Below are 19,961 nucleotides of genomic sequence, written 5' to 3'. Positions count from 1 at the left end.
TCCACACAGGTGCGACGCATGTGTTAAACGAGCAAACTAGAAGGGCACTCGGTGGAGTGCATACCTCCGCCCTGTAATGCCTGAGCCACGAGAACATATCTGGCCCAATACATTTTTGAGATATCGTGCAATATATCCTTTTTGAGCCCTATCTCTCAATGGTGAAGAATCATTAAAAAAAAAATTATCCGAATCCGGATCCGGATCTTCACCAAAATTGAATCAATTTGTTGGGGTCACACAAAATGTCCACATTTGTTCACAAAATTTCATCCAGATCCGTCCACAACTTTTTGAGATATCATGCCCACAAACAAACAAACAAACAAACAAACTGACAGAAAGGGGTGAAAACTTAAACTCCTTCACTTTCGGTGGCAGAGGTAATAACATACCAGCATGCTTAGGCTCATGTATAAAAGTGCTGGTCATGTATAATTATGGCTAGCATGGCTGCAAGATGATGTGATGTCATGGCCTTCTCAGTCACCAGATCTGAACCCAATTGAGCATTTATGGGATATTTTGGAACGACTCCTGAAACAGCGTTTTCCACCTCCATCAAACAGGTGTGAGTTGATTGGCTTTCTCATGGAAGAATGGTGCTGCATCCCTCCTGCAGAATTCCAGACGCTGGTGGACTCTATGCCACGACAGATACAGGCCACACGTGGTAGCCCGAGGCCCTATTAAGTGACCTCATATTGGTGTTTCCATCGTTTTTTGTCCACTTCTGACACAACAGAAAAGCACACTCAACATTGCCCAATCCCAGACAGTAAAAGCAAATCACAATGAAGAGCCAAAGCATGATCATGACTATAAAACAATGTTTTGCATTCAAAAAAAATAAATTAGGGTTGCAAGATTGTGGATGTATATCACTCAATACAAAACAACTGTCAGTTTGACTCATTTGGAGAAAATAAGTTCTGATCAAATAACTAAACTATCAGGCGTAAAACTTCTGAATTAAAATTTCATTTTATTCTTCCACGCATCACATTCCCCTGAGATGCGTTTTCCGTACTGTATTTATTTTCTGTATCAAAATAAATTGTCCTCATTGCTTTGAGCAGTGTATTTGAATGTTCAAAACGAACTGTAGATATAAATAACATTTCCTGATATTAATAATCAGGAACGACACAAAATTTGTTTCCAGTTAAGTATGTTACTTGAACTGAGAATCCGTTCTGAAAATAAATCCGAAATACGATGGGAAAACTGGGAGAGTTGATTTACTGCCCTCGGTTTCGGTTTTCCGGCTGATGGTTCTGGCTCAAAATCTGTCATCAGGCCTTAGAGAGCAGAAAAATATGGAAGGCATATGGTGGCATCGGCCTGTGGGATTGAAGTAGCAGCTTGCCACATATCAGCCAAATGCAGAGCAGAGAGGACAACACATTGTGATTACAAAGGACTGCAAAAAAAAAGAAAATCTAACAATGCACATCAAGCCGTGTGTGATCATAAGCAGGTGAGTCCCCCTTTTTGAGGCGAATAAAAGGAAGGGAAAGTGCAAATATAAACCCTCTTGGAGCTCAGCGTTCTGGATTCAATCAGTCTGGATACAACCCATCACTTTCATAAGTCTGCATTCCTTTGACCGACTCTCATATCTTTGGCCACAATAAGATGATTTATGTACCGTATAATTTAGCCACGGATGGGAAATCTATGCATTTACTTGATTTTTTTTCTCCCTCCTTCCAGATTCAAAACTCATCACTCTCACCCAAGGCACTGCACCCTCCCTTGCCTCCCACAATTCCATAAATTCAAACACCAAGGTGAAGTTGGACCCAGTTGCCTGCATCTGGAGTGATAGAAACCGGCTGACAGGGCTGCTGGCTGTAGGCAAAGAGAACATTAGAAATGACACATTGTCATGTTCACTGGACCCGGATTCAATTAATTCCTCCATGTTCTTCTGCATGCCACTCCGATCCGTTGCCTTATTGGGCTGGTTTGCAGAAGACAGAATGAGTGAGCGAGCTGACTTTTGTCTGCGTGTGAAGAGCATGATGACATCACAAAGAAAGTATAGTATGACATTTCAGATGCTATCCCAACAGCAGAAGTGTCATCGTGGGTTAAGTGGAAATATTGGCTTATTTGCTGCTGGTTTAAACTGCAGTCTAATTGGTTTCCAATCCATCTGCAGGACTGTCTGAGGAGGCCAAAGCGATCAGTTGAAGATAGCCACCAAGAAGCCAGACAGACCTCGAGTTCGCAACTCGTGCTGACAAATGTCTTGATATCGCCGATGCACAGCAGAGGGTTAAGTTTTCCACTGGAGTGGTTCCTTGCTAAACAGTGATGATCAGGTGAAATTTGAATCTAAAATTAATGCAATCTTCCCAAATTATTAGTAGACATTACATATAAATACTGCTGTGAAAACCTGGATTATGTTGTAGCAACTAAGGGTTGAAACCTAATTAATCTCTTGTTTCTTCAACATTTTTCCCATTTAAATAATGCATGCACAAACTTCTCTGAGAGATCGACAATGCAGAAAGAAGTAAATAATAATACCGATATATATATATATATATATATATATATATATATATATATATATATATATATATATATATATATATATATATATATATATATATATATATATATATATATATATATCGGCCAAGGAAAAGGCCAAGGAAAAGGCATACGACGAGCTGTATGAGAAGTTGGATACAAAAGAAGGGGAAAAGGATTTATACCGATTGGCAAGACAGAGGGACCGAGCTGGGAAGGATGTGCTGCAGGTTAGGGTGATAAAGGACGCAAATGGCAATGTGCTGACGAGCGAGGAGAGTGTGTTGAGAAGGTGGATGGAGTACTTTGAGGAGCTGATGAATGAAGAAAATGAGAGAGAGAGAAGGTTGGAAGAGGTGGAGATAGTGAATCTGGAAGTGGGGTGGATCAGTAAGGATGAAGTGAGGACTGCTATGAAGAAGATGAAAAGTGGAAAGGCGGTTGGCCCAGATGGTATACCAGTGGAGGCATGGAAGTGCTTAGGAGAGATGGCAGTGGGGTTGTTAACCAGATTGTTTAATAAAGTCTTGGAAAGTGAGAGGATGCCGGAGGAGTGGAGATTAAGTGTACTGATTCCGATTTTCAAGAATAAGGGTGATGTGCAGAGCTGTGGAAATTACAGAGGGATAAAGTTATTAAGCCACACCATGAAGTTGTGGGAAAGAGTAGTGGAAGCTCGGTTGAGAGGAGAGGTGACGATCTGTGAGCAGCAATATGGGTTTATGCCAGGAAAGAGCACCACTGATGCGATGTTTGCTTTGAGAATGTTGATGGAGAAGTATAGGGAAGGCCAGAAGGAGTTACATTGTGTGTTTGTGGATTTAGAGAAAGCTTATGATAGGGTGCCAAGAGAGGAGTTGTGGTATTGTATGAGGAAGTCGGGAGTGGTGGAGAAGTATGTGAGGATCGTGCAGGATATGTATGAGGACAGTGTGACAGCGGTGAGGTGTGCGGTAGGCATGACGGACCGGTTTATGGTGAAGGTGGGATTGCATCAAGGATCGACTCTGAGCCCTTTCCTGTTTGCAATGGTGATGGACAGGTTGACGGACGAGATCAGACTGGAGTCTCCATGGACCATGATGTTCGCGGATGACATCATGATCTGTAGGGAGAGTAGAGAGCAGGCTGAATCGAGCCTTGAGAGGTGGAGGTACGCACTAGAAAAAGGGGAATGTTAGTCAGTAGGAGTAAGACGGAGTACATGTGCGTAAATGAGAGGGAGGGTGGTGGTATGGTGCAGTTGCAAGGAGTTGAGGTGGGGAAGGTGGATTGGTTTAAATACTTGGGATCAACTGTCCAAAGTAACGGAGAGTGTGGGAGAGAAGTGAAAAAGAGAGTGCAGGCAGGATGGACTGGGTGGAGAAGAGTTGCAGGAGTGATTTGTGACAGAAGGGTAGCTGCAAGAGTGAAGGGGAAAGTATACAAGACGGTAGTGAGACCAGCTATGTTGTATGGTTTGGAGGTGGTGGCGCTAACAAAAAGACAGGAAGCAGAGCTTGAGGTGGCAGAGCTAAAGATGCTGCGATTCTCGTTGGGAGTGACGAGGATGGATAGGATAAGAAATGAGTGTATTAGAGGGACAGCACAGGTAGGACGGTTTGGAGACAAAGTGAGAGAGGCGAGATTGAGATGGTTTGGACATGTGCACAGGAGGGAAGTGGAGTATATCGGGAGAAGGATGTTGAAGATGGAGCCGCCAGGCAGGAGGAGAAGAGGAAGGCCAAAGAAGAGGTTCATGGATGCAGTGAGGGCGGACATGAGGGTGGTTGGAGTGTCAATGGAAGATGTGGAGGATAGAGCAAAATGGAGACAGTTGGTCCGCTGTGGCGACCCCTAACGGGAGCAAGCCGAAAGATGAAGAAGAAGAAGATATATATATATATATATATATATATATATATATATATATATATATATATATATATATATATATATATATATATATATATATATATATATCCCAAGTGGTTGGGATATTGTCAAGTGGTTGGGAGAGGAACTGCAACCAATATTGGGTTCACTTTCTCATTTTGTGGTTAAGGATTCCTTCACATTTGCAGAATCAATGAGAGCTAAAACACCGACAAGTGAGGACAACATCATGGCATCCTTTGATATTAAAAGCTTGTTCACGGATGTATCATTGACGGAGACGATTGAGATATCTGCACGTTTGCTGTATCACACCGATCTGGAACAACTGATGATCCCAGAACACGTCTTCATTGAATTAATGAACACAGCAACAAGGGAGGTGGAATTCAGTTTTAACAACATGATGTATGTTCAAACGGACGGTGTGGTCATGGGTTCTTAATTAGGCCCAGCTCTTGCAAATATCTTTGTAGGCTATCATGAAATGCAGAAACTGACTGGCCGGCAAGGGGTCGTATACTATCGGTATGTTGATGACATTTTTGCTTTGTTTGAGTCTCGGACGGCATGTGACAATTTCCAGACATGGATCAACACTCTCTATCCAGCGCTGAAGTTTACCACGGAGCTGGAATCGTCAAACACGTTACCGTTTTTGGACGTGTTGGTTGCTGGATCCAACCTTGGTTTCACAACATCCGTCTACCGGAAACCCACTTGCACAGGGCAGTATACTCGGTGGGACTCCTACAGCTCCACAAGAAACAAAATTACCTTGATCAATATCCTGGTTAACAGAGCAAAGAGGATTTGTTCACCTTGTCATCTTCCTGCTGAAATTGACAAAATCATGAATATACTCAGTGAGAATGGTTATCCTGAGCATATAGTTAAGAGATACACACACAAGTTTTGAAACACGACAAGGGATCGGAACATTGGTTTGGACAAATGTCCAGTCTATATCAGGATGCCCTGGAAAGGGCAATCATCACGAAGGTTTGAAGTACAAATCAAACATATTGTGTCCAACACGTTTCTGGCTGTGCAAACCCGAGTAATCTTTACCACTTGCCGTTTGCTGATGTCAGTCAACAAGGATGTGCTACCCACCTCACAAACCAGCAAAGTTATTTATGAGCTGAAGTGCCGATGTGAAGCTCGGTACGTGGGCCGCACAACAATAAGATTGGCTGATCGGATCAAACAACACATCCCCTTGGTGATTCGAAGAAAGATTATGAGGGTTAGAACACAACCAGTGCGAGCATGTAGAAATATCCAACAACCACCGGCCACTGTAGCTGCTTCATCTGCCATTGTACAGCACCTGGTTGCCAATGGTATCCGTGCAGACCAGTACAATGCAGATATGTTCAGGATATTGAGCCGAGGTCGGAGCTCGTTTCATTTATGTATGTTGGAAACAACCTTCATCCTCACCACCGATCCAATATTATTTCGTCAAAAGGAATTTGTACGATCTCTGTGTCTCTTTCAGCATGGAAAGATCAAGGGAAGTATGGTAACAAATGGTGAATGGGCCTTAGGGGAAACCCATCCCCCCTCTCTCCAGGATGTGGTTGCAAACGTCAATCATCGACAAATTCTGCTCCAGCCAATGGGAGCTCGAGGTGATGATGATGAGCCGACCAATGGGCGTTCAGATTAACCGTGACGTCATTACGGTCGAACCAATCAGTGTCTACCTTATTGAGACCTGTGTATAAAGCACACGCCTTCACTTCCTCCTTCACTTGCTGCGATTTTTACCCTGAAGAGTGCAGCACGAAAAGCTTTGGTCACTAATATGTCGTGTTTGTTTGTATCCATATTAAAGCTCTGTAGTACCAAACATCTGTTTATTTGTATATATGTATATACATATATATATATATATATATATATATATATATATATATATATGTATGTATGTATGTATGTATGTATGTATGTATGTATGTATGTATATATATATATATATATATATATATATATATATATATATATATATATATATATATATATATATATATATATATATATATCTTGTGAGAAAAAACCATGTTATCACCAAATTTAGTGTCCCGCCCACAACGTCACGTGACCTTTTTCAGGCTCCCCGGGATTGGTGAGCAAGTCGGCACGTGAGGGGGTGGACTGCGGGAGAGCTGCGGGCACCATTGTTAGGAGCAGACGTGGCTCTAAGATCGCGAGTGGAAAATATATCGCGCGCTCCGAATCGCATGTTTGAATGTGATTTTCAAGTGGTTTTTTAAAAAAGACTCTCGACAGCACAGTCACGCTGATCGTTGATAGCTCCGTCTAAAGGATTGAGTTAAATCTGGAAGAGTGTGATCGTTATTCCCGGATATCGTGAGCAGAGCTGTGAGTTGTGCGGTTTGTTTTTTGGAACTTTATTGTTGCCAAGAGTTCTGGCAGATTTTGTGCTGTGTATTCAATTCTGTTACCAGCCTTTTGGAGACCGAGCCAATAAAAGATTGTGCCTACCCCTAGAGGTCGATCTGATACACAGTGGAAAGTGTTGGGTTGTTCCCTTTGTCGGGATCGCGACAAATGGGGGCTCGTCCGGGATTCATTCAAGTAAGAGACATTCGAACTGAGACAGAAATTCCACAGTGGGCCACTATCTTCCTTCATCTGATCATCGTTCCCTCACCAGCGGACGCCATCTTGGAGGAACCTTCTCACCAGCAGACGCCATCTTGGAGGAACCTTCTTACCGGCAGACGCCATCTTGGAGGAACCTTCTCACTGGCAGACGCCATCTTGGAGGAACCTTCTCACCAGCGGACGCCATCTTGGAGGAACCTTCTCACCAGCAGACGCCATCTTGGAGGAACCTTCTCACCAGTGGATGCCATCTTGGAGGGATTTTCTCACCATAGGACGCTATCTTGTGTTTACGCCGGTCATCGGCCAACAATATTAAAAAATAAAAAAAACGTGAGTTATTTGTACGTTGCATTTTCTCATTGGCAATTTGATGTGCGGTGGTGATATTGGGTATTTCGTGTCGTATTTTCCCAACACAGCGTTGTGTGCGAATTACGTGTATCACCCCAATATTGTTTGCCTTCCCTGTGTGAATTGCCCCGTCCCATGTGGTGAAAGATATTGCTGAAATATTTCGACCCAGCCTCCTTTTAGACTTAGTGTTTTGTGCCCTTGTCATATGATAACTCGTAGCCAAACTATGTCGGCTGGAGAAGTGAGAGATCAACCTGATCATGTTGATAGTCACGTGGGTGTTGATGTGAGCGACACAATCAGCCTTGACCCAGTCACTGGCATCCCATCATGACTAAATGCATGCGTTCGACCTTCTGGTCCGGGCTAACCCCGGTTCAACAACTCGATATGTATAAGTGGGAGAATGACAGGGCAGAGGCTGAGCGACTCAGGGAGCATGACGCAGAGATAGCTGAAAGAGCAGCGGCAGAGGCTGAGCGACTCAGGGAGCATGACGCGGCAGAGGCTGAACGTGTCAGAGAGCATGAGTGGCGAATGTTGACTGAACGACAGTGGGCAGATGTGTCTGCTGCACCAGTCCCGGAAATTGTTCATGTTCGTTTGCCGGGCTGGACGGGAGACACGAGGCCAGAAACGTATCTGGAGATGGCAGAGAAGCTGTTGACTTCCGGTGGCATTGATGAGAGCTTGTGGGTTGGCCATCTTGTTAGCCATCTATCTGAAAAGGCGAAGGAGGTATATGCGAGGATGGCAACCAAGGATGTAAACGAATAACGGAAGTTGAAGGCCGAGATTTTGAACGCCTATGCGGTGTCTCCGTGTATTTATAGGCGTAATTTTTTCAGTTGGACTCGTCAGTCCAGTCAAACCTATAAGGAACATTCGTGGGTCATGTTGGAACAGCTGCAGAGATGGTTTGAGGGGAGCAGCGTTGAGTTACCTCCAGCGGTTGCAGAACTCCTGGTGCGTTACCGTATCGATCAACAGCTTCCGCTGGACTTAGCGTTGTTTCTTGTCGATCGAGTCACTGTTTCGTCGTCAGACTGCGTCAAGCTTATTGATAAACATGTTTTGGCGTGCAAAATGTTGCAAGCCACGCAGTCGCGTCATAAGACGGAGGATTCTGCGGTCGAGACTGGCCCCCGTCTGGCCGGCAGCTGGAGCGAGGGGAAGGGTTCCCCGATGCCCTCCACTGGTGGCGGTCACGAGCTGCAGGCCAGGGCACGGCCCTGGTGCGATTTCTGCAAACGCGTGGGGCACGGTGGAGACCGCTGTTTCTCTAACCCAGCTGGTCCGGCCTATCGAGGCAACCCGGTTGTTACATCGGAGGGAGTTCAGTGGAGGTCATCAACTGGGCCCTCATGCATGACAGTGGCATCGGTGACAGAGGCCACTGCCACCGAGGCTAATACCATTCATCCTCTGCATCAGGATTATTCAGGGACAGCCTTAGTGGGTGGCCCTGATTCGGTGGTGAAGTTTAAGGCCCAATACCTTTGGGATACTGGGGCGACGCTGTGTGTTCTCCGGGCGGGGGTTGTTCCGGCCTCTCAGATGCATTATACCGGCGAGTATATCATCCTTTGGGGCATTAAACAGGTTCTTGGCTGGTATCCCCTTGCTCTCATCGAGGTCTGGAGTGACATTTTTACGGGTCCGATGACCTGTGCGGTGGTACCCTACTACCCGGTACCGGGGGTATCCTTGCTGATTGGCAATGATGCAATGGCCAGGGAGGAGTTATTGACTCTGACCTGTGGGGTGGTCACCAGATCCCAGAGCAAACAGGCAGAGAGAGAGTGACGGAGTCAGACATATCTTCACTCTGGCCCGAGGAGCCTCGCGCCTCGACTCCAGCCTCCGACGGTGACGTTTCTTCGAGTGAAGTCCACCTGAGCCTCCAGTCAGGCCAACCTCAGGAGCCGGGCTCCTCAGGGACCGTTCCCGTCTGTGACACGGGGACCCCAGCTACTTGTTCGCCGGTTGGCAAATCCAGTGAGGAGGATCAGTCCTCCGAGGCGATTAGCGACCCCAGTTCTGTGCCTGAGGTCACTCCCGCATTGTCTGCGGTAACCAGTCTAGTGGAGGATCAGCACTTCGATCCCACCCCTGTCACCCTCTGGGAAATGGAAGACGACTCCGAGCCTGGACGAACAGGCTACTATGTGAATGGTGCAGGTGTGCTGATGCCTAAATATTCCCCCAAGAACATGTCCTCCACCCAGACGTGGGAGGTACGAAACTGAGTTGTCCTACCGGGGAGGCATCGTCAGTCAGTCCTGCAATTGACCCGTGACAATATTTCCTCGGGTCATGTCGGAGCGGCCAAGACCTTAGCCAAGGTCAAGGATCGCTATCATGGCGGTAATCCAGGTATTCGTTGTCTATATTGGCTATGGACCCATTACCATCTACAGCGACCACCACCCGCTCGGTTGGTTCAGCCAAGCCAAAACCTCCAACCAGCGTATTCTGCGTTGGGCGCTTCTCCTCTCACAATACGACCACACAGTCAAACACATGAAAGGAGTGGAGAACAGATGAGCTGACCTCCTTAGTTGCCATCTAGTAGACAAGAAGCCCAAAGTTAAGTTAAGCCCACCGGCGGAGAGGGGATACCGGTTTGGGGCCCCTTTGTTCCTCCTGAAGGAGCCTTGCTCCTCAGTCCGTTTTCCCCAACTTGAGTTTGGTTCCCTTTGTCTCTCAATTGTGGTGCGGGCGATGGGTAAATAAGGTGGGGGTAGATATTAATGTGGTGTAGTGTGTTTAATATTGTGTTGTGGATGAACATTGTTTATTGTACAAGAATGTTAACGATCACCGCCATCATATTGCCCTGTGATTTGCAACTAGTACAATAACTGGTTTCAAAACGCCGTCTATCCGACCGGTTTTACTTGAGGTGGGGAGGACTGTGAGAAAAAAACCATGTTCTCACCAAATTTAGTGTCCCGCCCACAACGTCACGTGACCTTTTTCAGACTCCCCGGGCGATTAGTGGGCGCGACTCCACCGGGATTGGTGGGCGAGTTGGCACGTGGGCGTTGGACCGCGGGAGAGCTGCAGGCGCCATTGTTTGGAGCAGACGTGGCTCTAAGATCGCGAGCATGTTTGAATGTGATTTTCAAGTGGTTTTTTTAAAGGACTCTCAACAGCACAGTCGCGCTGATCGTTGATAGCTCCGTCTAAAGCAGTGGTTTTCAAACTTCTTTTAGTGGCGACCCAATTTCAGAACCTCTCTACATCACGCGACCCAAAAGATTCAAAACCCAATTCATAATATATAAGATAAGATTTCATACGACACAAGAACATTTACTGTTTACTTTATTCACCATCGTCATGTTTTCATAGACGAGTACACGGAGAAGAGCCGACAGTATCCAAATAGTACAGTTGAATGTTTCAGAAGTTTAGTCCGAATGACATTTATATATATCAGTGAGAAGGATGAGCCTGTTTTTCAGAAACCAACTTCTCTATTCGTGGAGAAGTAGATGACAATGCCAGCATCATATCATGCTCCATTTCTAGGCGATTTCTGTACTTTGTTTTAATCACCACCATGGTGGAGAACGACTGCTCACAAAAGTATGATGAAGGATATGGCATGAGAACCTTAATGGCGCGCCGTGACAGGGTCGGGTACGACGGCTGCATTTTGCACCAGAATGTCGACAACGAATTTGTCCGCACAAGAACCTGCGCTTCTGAATCCTGCTGGAGCTGTACAAGCTCTTCCTGTGCTGTATCATCTTCATCAGCAATCGAGTCCAGTGGAGCCGTGAAAGGGTCCCGAACCACAGAAAAGGACTGCACATCCAGCTCAGGGAAATAGTGCTCGAACTGTTCAATGAGTGACCGACAGTGACGTGCAATATTCCCAGAAAAACTGTCGAGCTCAGTATCATCGTACTGGCAGGTCGTTAGATGCTCCACCACATGGGGGAAAAGGCTGAAGCACTTAACAGCTGCTTTGTCTGCCAGTAATTTTAGAGTCGCCAGAAATCCGCTCATTTTGTCGTGAAAAATCATGAGGTTGGCGTCTTTGCCTTGGAGGGAGCGGTTGAGGACATTGAGACGTTCAAAGATGTCAACGAGATAGCACAGTTCTGAAAGCCAAGAGTGCGACTCAAGCAACGCTACCCATTCCGTTTTCCCTTGTGTGTGTAGGAACTCCTTCAGTTCATCTTTGAGCTCGTAAACTTGCAGAAGAAGGTTCCCTCGAGATATCCATCTGACTTGAGTGTAGAATAGTAAATTCTTATGGTCGGCGTCCATCTCCTGGCAGAATAGCCTGAATAACTTCGTGTTGAGGGCGCTCGATTTGATGTGATTCACCATTTTTACAACTTCTGAGAGCACGCTCTGCAAGGTTTCTGGCAAAGTACGAGAGGTGAGCGCTTCTCGGTGAATCATGCAGTGTACCATGGAGGTCTGAGGAGCCACCTCAAGCAACTTAGCCTTGAATCCAGAACGCACTCCTAACATTGCTGGCGCGCCGTCTGTTGTAGAACCGAGCAACTTTCCGAGGTCCAGATCATGGTCACAATAAAACTGCTCAACTTTCCCAAAAATGTCCTCGCCTTTGGTGGTGGCCTCCAATGGTTTGATGAGCAGAGGCTCATCGACAAAGTTATCAACCTTGATGAAGCGGACCCAGACGATGAGTTGCGCGTACGATGTAATATCAGTGGACTCGTCCAACTGTATGGCGTGCCACGGCGATTCCTTGATCTTCTGTACGACCTGAGCCGTTACGTCCAGACTCATATCTTCAATTCTGCATTGGATGGTGTTGTCAGAGAGGGGTATAACTGCCAGTTTATTCGCCGCTTCCTCCCCAATCATCAGAGATACCATGTCCTTTGCACATGGCAGCACGATTTCTTCCACAATGGAGTGAGGCTTTTTAGTCTTGGCAACATGGAGCGACACTCGATACGATGCCTCTAATGCCCGAGAATTGGTCTGATGGCATGTACCCTCTCTGTCAAGACGCGTATTCTTAAGTGCAACAAGTTTCCTCTCAAAGAACGCTCTCTCCTTATCCTGATAAGGCGCATGTTTTGTAGTCAAATGCCTCTGCAACTTATTTTGTTTCATAGACTCCGTAGAAAGCACTTCGAAACAAATCACACACTGAGGCCTCTGTGCCCCACTTTTATCCACCACGTAGTAAAATCCAAGGTCCAGAAATTTATCCTGGTAAGAATGTTCTCGAGATTTGCTGGTGGCCGGTGCTGCCATCACAAATAAGGTCTCGAGTCGTACATGGAGACGGGAATAGACGTTAATGATAGAGTCTGAGTCTGAGAGGCCGTGGATCAAAGCACTAATTTCCCGCCAAAATGAACCGCCCTTCAGCGAGCCCACGCATCGGCTGGATCCCATTCCAGGCGTCATGTTGCGCCAGTTCCCATACTTTGAACGAACCGTTTATATTACATCCCGTAAAAGCGAACACCGATTGAAAATAGACAATTATTTTTCGCTGGAAGCGGACGCCCGCGACCCCATAAAATTTGCTCGGCGACCCCACTTGGGGTCGCGCCCCTGGGTTTGAAAAACCAAGGTCTAAAGGATTGAGTTAAATCCGGAAGAGTGTGATCGTTATTCCCGGATATCGTGAGCGGAGCTGTGAGTTGTGCGGTTTGTTTTTTGGAACTTTATTGTTGCCAAGATTTCTGGCAGATTTTGTGCTGTGTATTCAATTTTGTTACCAGCCTTTTGGAGACCGAGCCAATAAAAGATCGTGCCTACCCCGAGAGGTCGATCTGAAACACAGTAGAAAGTGTTGGGTTGTTCTTTTTGTCCACACGTGGACTGCTTGAAGCTCAGACATTAACGTCAGTATTCCATGCTGGAAGATATTAAACAGGCAGGATCGCGACAATATATATATATATATATATATATATATATATATATATATATATATATATATATATATATATATATATATATATATATACATATACATACAAGCCGAAAAAAGAGTTATTGTGCATCATTTACACCTAAATATGTGAAATGAGAAGTGAAAACAAACACATCATGTTGTTTGGTCATATCAATATTTAGTGTTTGATAACTATGAAATCGACATGAGAATGTCAAAACATGTGTGAAAGACTGATGCCCAGGCCGTAAAAGGCATTGAAGGCTCACCCGGGTTTTGTAGAAAGGGTGTCGGTGGATTCAAGTTCAATCCCATCCTTGTCGCCACTTTGTTGTGTCGTAAAATACTCCAAGAATGAGGAATTCAATGTCCTCCAACGGTTTTATTCAACCTCGTAATGGAATGTACAAGCTTTGCACTGCACACCTCCTGACCTCTCACCACGAACTCCTTCTCCCTCATTACACCCGTTAGCATCCAGTCTCTGCACAACACCACAAACACTTGTCCACAGGCTCGAGGAAGGGTGCAGTCAAAAGTCAGTTAGCAGATCATTATCTGGTATTACCACCATTTACATTGTCGCATGCTTGGCAATGGCGCCTCAATGAGGACACAAGATGGTTTAAGAAAGCTTGAGGGATGTTATTCCAGATCTGTACCAAGGCCTGCTGCAGTTGGGCCAATGTCGCCGTCTGGTTTTGAAGACGGCGCAATCGTCATTTCATTTCATCCCATACATGTTCTATGGGAGAAAGATCAGGTGAAACAGCTGGCCGGGGAAGTATGGGACGATTCTGTTGTGCGATGAAGTCAGTGACCACTCATGAGACGTGAGGGGGCGCATTATCCTGTGAAAGTGCAGGAGTGGGAACATGTGAGGTGAACTATATCACGTACCGAACACCTGTCAAATTGCCATTAATGACGTCCAGCTGGGTTCTGTAATGTGCGATGATGCCTCCCCATTCATCACGCTTCCACTGCCAAACGACGAAAGTTGCACAACTGTCCAACACATGCATCAGCGTAACGTTCCCCTTCCCATCGATAAATGCAACAATGGCCATCACGACTGTCAAGATGGAACCTCGACTCATCTGTAAAGAGGATAGCAGCCCAATCTTGTCTCCTGAACCTTAGACGCTGTCTACACCAAGCTTGGTGAGCATGTCGATGATGTGGCAACAAAATTGGACGCACTGCTGGTTGTCGTGGTCAGATGTTATGCTTGCGTAACCGATTCCTGACAGTTCTGGCACTGAATGGTCACAAGGCAGAAATGCTGCGATCCGTCAAACTTGCTGTCTGGAACCGATTCCTTATGTGCACCAACCGGATATGCTTACCATGCCGATGTGATGTCACATGTGGTCGCCCAGAACGTGGGTTTCTAATGTTACCAGTTTGTTGATAAGGTCTCCAGAATGAATGGGTGGTGTTCCGTTGAACACCAAAAATGCCGAGTCACAACGTTTCGTGGCATCCCTGTCTCAAGCATGCCAACAGCACGTAGACATTAATTTTCGGAAAGGCGTGCCAATATGTTTACAACAATTAGACGTCAATAAAAATGTTTTCTCACAGCTGGGATGGTTCACCGAATTGTGCTGCGTTGCAAATTGCTCAGTAAAACGTGTAGCACTGCCACATGACTCGGACGGTACACGTGCATGGCAATTTGGACGTACAGTGCACAGTATACACATGCAAGCTCCAGATATTCACGGGTAAACCGGGGAACATATCAAGGCACATGTTGGCTGACCATTATATTGCTGGGGTACATACATGTCAGTATCATTTTGTGTCATTTTTCACAGGAACTTTTTTTCGTTAGTATATATGCATACACACAACCGGGCGTAGTGGCGTGCGCCTGTAATCCGGCTACTCGGAGGCTTGGGTTGGAGGATCGCTTGAGGACGGGTGTTCTGCTCTGCGCTGGGCCGTGCTATGAGAGGGTGTAGGGCAGCCCGGAATCATGGCGAAACCCAATCATTATCCCTGTGTCGTAAGAGGCGACCAGGGTTGCGTCAGGAAGGGCATCCGGCGTAAAACCTGTGCCAAATCATTATGCGCATCATAACGGATGATCCGCTGTGGCGACCCCTAACGGGAGCAGCCGAAAGAAGAAGAAGAAGATATGCATACACACTAATTGTCATGGAGCCATTAATTAATGTGCCACACCAGCACTTCCTGCAAAAGCCCTGAGCAACACGGGATGCCTGCCGTGCATCTACCTGTCCAGTAATTCATTACACAGTAAACAGTTTCTGACCTGTACCGAGGAAGGAAGATATTGCAGTTAAATTGCACCATCCAGTTTAGTTGCAATCTGTGAAAGACACATAACTACCTACCTATTGATAAATGCAGGGCTCACGGATCTACAGCAGTTAAGGGGTGCCATTTGCATCAGATCCCACATGGCATGGATTTCCAGCTCAACTGCTATGGAGACTCCACTTGAGGCTGTTGATAGCCCGTGGGTCCCTAAACAGAAGACGTTTCTTGTATAATGATTCATTTTGGTCCTGAGGGCGAGGATGCATGTTTATTGTATGATCATTAGAGCTTTGGCCTTAAAACCAAGGTGAATGTTATTTGTTTGCCAGGCTTTGATTGACCATGCACTTTGGTCTTGTGGCTGAAGTACAATGCTCCACTTTGTTGTAATGATTCTTTCTTCTGCAGTTAACACTATAGCAACTGACACTGCATTTCGGAATGAGTGGTCATGTGTCTTTCACAGACGACAACTACTCTGGATGTTGCATTTTAATATTACGTGTGTATGTGTATGTGTGTATGTGTGTATGTATATATATATATATATATATATATATATATATATATATATATATATATATATATATATATACATTTAAATGAAGACCCACCCACAACTCTCACCTGTGAATGGAGGGAATAAACAATCAGCTCTCACCTAATCAATCAAACCCAGGTGGCTAGGATTATATAAATAAATCGACTCATCCCATGCTCTTCAAGCCGAAGAAGCTGCACAGAGCAACCATAAAAGGCTTGGGAGCCTCATTGGGATGTTCCAAATAAAGGCATTGTTGAGCAGGCCAAAAAAAAATGGTGAATTAATACCCCGGCGAGGTAACCCAGGATGCGCCTAAAGACCCCATGAAGAGCGAGGTGGCCGTGGATGTTTCTGATAAAGGATATAATTTTTAAAATGCCATTAATTACCTTTAAAAGGGGTGTTTTAATGAACCCAAACACCCAATTTTCACTCATGGAACTTCCTTGGAGCTCCCTTAGTATGCATGCAAAGTTTCAGGCTGCTGGGTTTCATGGTTTTGGAGATTTAGTTTCTCATTTGCATACAGTCAGCCTGCCTCCAATACTTACTTTGAGGATAAATGACTTGCACAACACAGGAATGCCTGGATAAGAATGCAACACAGGGAGAATGGGCCTGGTGACCATTGTATTTACTTGTACAGACACAAAGAATGAAAAAACATAAATGGTTGCTCACGCGGAATGTATTTTTTTTTTTTTAAACAAGCTCTAACGGCTCGTGGAGGAGCTGCGACACAAATCACGCATGCATGCAGACAGATACATGAGACAAAACTATAACGGCACTCGGTAGAGCGCATACCTCTGCCAGGCTAAACAGTTTCGGTTTTGTATCCCCCTGATCGGCCGGATCTGGATCCAGACCTGAACCAAACTCTAATCAGCTTGGTCTTGTCACCTATCCAACTCATCCACCAAGTTTTGTCACAACCTGCCCACAATGCACCAAAATCAAATAAATTTGTCCTTGTCACATACCCAAACTTTCCACCAAGTTTCGTCCGAAGCCGTCCATAACTTCTTGAGATATCCTGTTCACAGACAGACTGACTGTGATGAAAACATAATCTCCGTTCACCTTCAATGGAGGACTGACGAGACTTTACTTTCCCACAACAACGGCTGATGAGATTAGAAGTGACATCACTTCCTGGAGCACTCTGGGTACCAGTGACATCATCTTTTATGACATTGCTTTTCCCTTCGCACTCAGTTGGGCAATAATGAAAAAATTTCTTCTTCCCCATGGACGCCAACCTATGGGGGTTTTCCATTCCCTATCCTATAAATGCTGACCATCAAGCAAGGAAGCAGAACGTACCATTCTTAAAATTTAAAGTAATTAAATGGATTGGTTGGAAGAAGATATAAATGCAGTAGGTGAAGTGATCAACAATATTGTTTTTTTTTTACCTAGTGCTAGGTTTGTCACCGAGGAAATGGATGGAATGGAGGTCCACCTGGAATAAAACAGGAACGTGGGCCCAAGACCGATGCAAGTTGCGAAAGTTCATCAGAAGCTCCACATGCCAGGAGGCATGATTGGATAACAAGCGAGCAAGTGGTGCTCATTTTGTTCAAAATTTGCAAATGTTTGTATTTCTTTCTCACCAGGTTATTACATAACTCAAAATGGTGTATGGTGGTATTGTTGAGCATCTGAACTCGAAATAACCTGGAATGCATTAATAATGCATATTGTTGCGGTTCTGTGAAGCCGGCACTCCCCCCGGGGCAATAGCACCCAACATATAGCGATCCCAAGACAGTTATTTCATTCGTATTTGTTTAGTTTTCCCTTTCGACTTGTCTAGTGGGTAAATGGGACAAGATGCATTGTGTAGGGCTTTTAGGTAGGTCTTCAATGCCTTTATTTCACACACAAACCCCACCATGCACGCACGCACGTCAGGCCAGTAACGCTAACCGCAGAGCATCAAGCAGGAACAACACCCAGCTCATTTGCATAAGCGTGCCATTTCCTTGTTCAAACGGCACACCATAAACCAACTGATGCCTCAGCTCGGATCCTCACCACCACAATGCGACAATGCTCACCATGATTACGACAAACGCCTTCTAAAAATCCCCACAACAACCTACGCCCGAACTCTCAACCACAATCAACTCATCCACTCCCAACGCTTAAACGCCTTCACCACAAATTCCACAGCGCTTCCTCTACCACCCAACAACCGCTACAAACCACCCCAACCACATTTAGCTCCTGGATGCTCACCACAGTCTCTGGGATGCCGGGGGAATGAAGGACATTACGAGCTGGGGTATTTTGACGTGTAATTTGAAGCGCAAATATGAGCTGGGGCTCATTCAACGATGTCCTGGTGGCCCTGGTGTTCCGCCAAATAACAACATTCAAAAGGAGTTCAGCGCACGTTCATTGATGAAGAGTGCTCCCGAAAACCCAAGACCAACGTAAATGATGGAGCTCTGTCGCATGGCCAGGCTGAAGAGTAACGAGGCCATTTTCATCTCTGGAGCCTGGGGGGTCGGGGGGGTCTACGGCTCAGGCTGACATCTATGCACCAATAGAGGAGCTCGCAAATGCCTACAGGGTCTTTTGATCCGCTTTCTGTATCCTCCTCCACTCCGGGCTCCATAAAAAGAGAGCAAGTCAGAGTCGGTCGGTCTCTTTTGTACTTCGTCCAGAGCCTTTGCCGAGCTGAGCATCATCCGAGCTGAGAAGGCAGGGCAATGGAGCGAGGCGAGCAGCGTTGCAAGGTCATTGCCGGTTCATCACCGTAGACTCCCCAGTTTTCTTCCCTCCTCCCTCCTTCGAAGGGATTGGGTTGTGTAGGTCCATCGACCGTGCCGAGTACAATGAGGTCACTTACACCTCAACTGCTTCTCCTCTTTCTGAACTCTCGAGCTTCCTCAGGTATGTGTGTGCGTGCGTGCGTGCGTTTGTGTGTGATGGTACCTATTTGTGAGCATAATATAAGTTTGTAGAAGCTCTTTATATCAGGTTAATTCTGCTCTGTGTTTTTCTTTTTGTACATAATTGCATGTTTTTTTGCCGCAGCCCCCAATTCCTTTACTTTCCCTGCTGTACATTTTGTGAATAAACCCTTTATTGTGCCACATAACTTTCCTCACCCTCGCTTGTAATAAATTGCTTGTTATAAATGTGCCCAGCCTGTATCGGCTTTTCCTTCATTTGGTCCAGCATGGTCTGCACATTAGCTAAGCTGGGAAGTTGTACCCCAACAATCTGTTTTATTTGCTGGTGCATACTCGGCAATTAGCTCAGCTGCATCTGCGACGGTAAGTTTAACGCAAGGACGCATCGAGGGCACGTGCCCCTAATTGACTCAGCTGTCCACAGGTAAGGTATCACGCCAAGTAGTGTGGCCCTACCCGGAATGGCCGTGCCAATCGGCGTTCGTGGTTGCCTAACAACCTGCCAATGCGCGGAGTTTTCTGTGCCTGGCAGCCTCAGGACCGGTCTTTCGAGAGGGACGCAAGCGTCTTCCTTCGTGGCGACCCTCGAACCCCAAGTCGCAACAATATTATTGCATAATGAAACAAATTGGGAAAAAGCTGATAAAAAAATTTCAAACATAATGCAAGGAAATTTATAAACAGTAAGATGTCATTTGCCCCCAGAATAATTATATGAAATGTACATCATATTGATTTCATCTATCCATGCAATTCAGTACTTAACTTACAATTTCATTTCCATGTACATCTTTATATAACGAATATCACATTTTATGTATTGACAGGATCTTTCTGGCCCAAAGTACTGCCTCTTGGCAATGTATTCATCTCAGGC

General features: G+C 45.6%; 1 protein-coding gene and 1 pseudogene across 8 annotated transcripts in view; one reads left to right on the top strand and one right to left on the bottom strand.

The window, feature by feature from the left end:
• The window catches only part of HACE1 (HECT domain and ankyrin repeat containing E3 ubiquitin protein ligase 1), a 422,483-nt gene that overhangs the window by 100,970 nt on the left and 301,552 nt on the right, over nucleotides 1-19,961 (bottom strand). The window lies entirely within an intron of this gene.
• LOC147010611 (uncharacterized) lies at nucleotides 7,750-9,665 on the top strand (annotated as a pseudogene).

This window comes from Eptatretus burgeri, chromosome 16 (genome assembly GCF_056783735.1).
Source record: "Eptatretus burgeri isolate ZD-2024b chromosome 16, Ebu_testis_v1, whole genome shotgun sequence".
Classification (NCBI taxonomy): domain Eukaryota; kingdom Metazoa; phylum Chordata; class Myxini; order Myxiniformes; family Myxinidae; genus Eptatretus; species Eptatretus burgeri.
The sequence above is the reverse complement of the archived record's forward strand: the minus strand, read 5'-3'. Positions and strand labels throughout refer to the sequence as shown.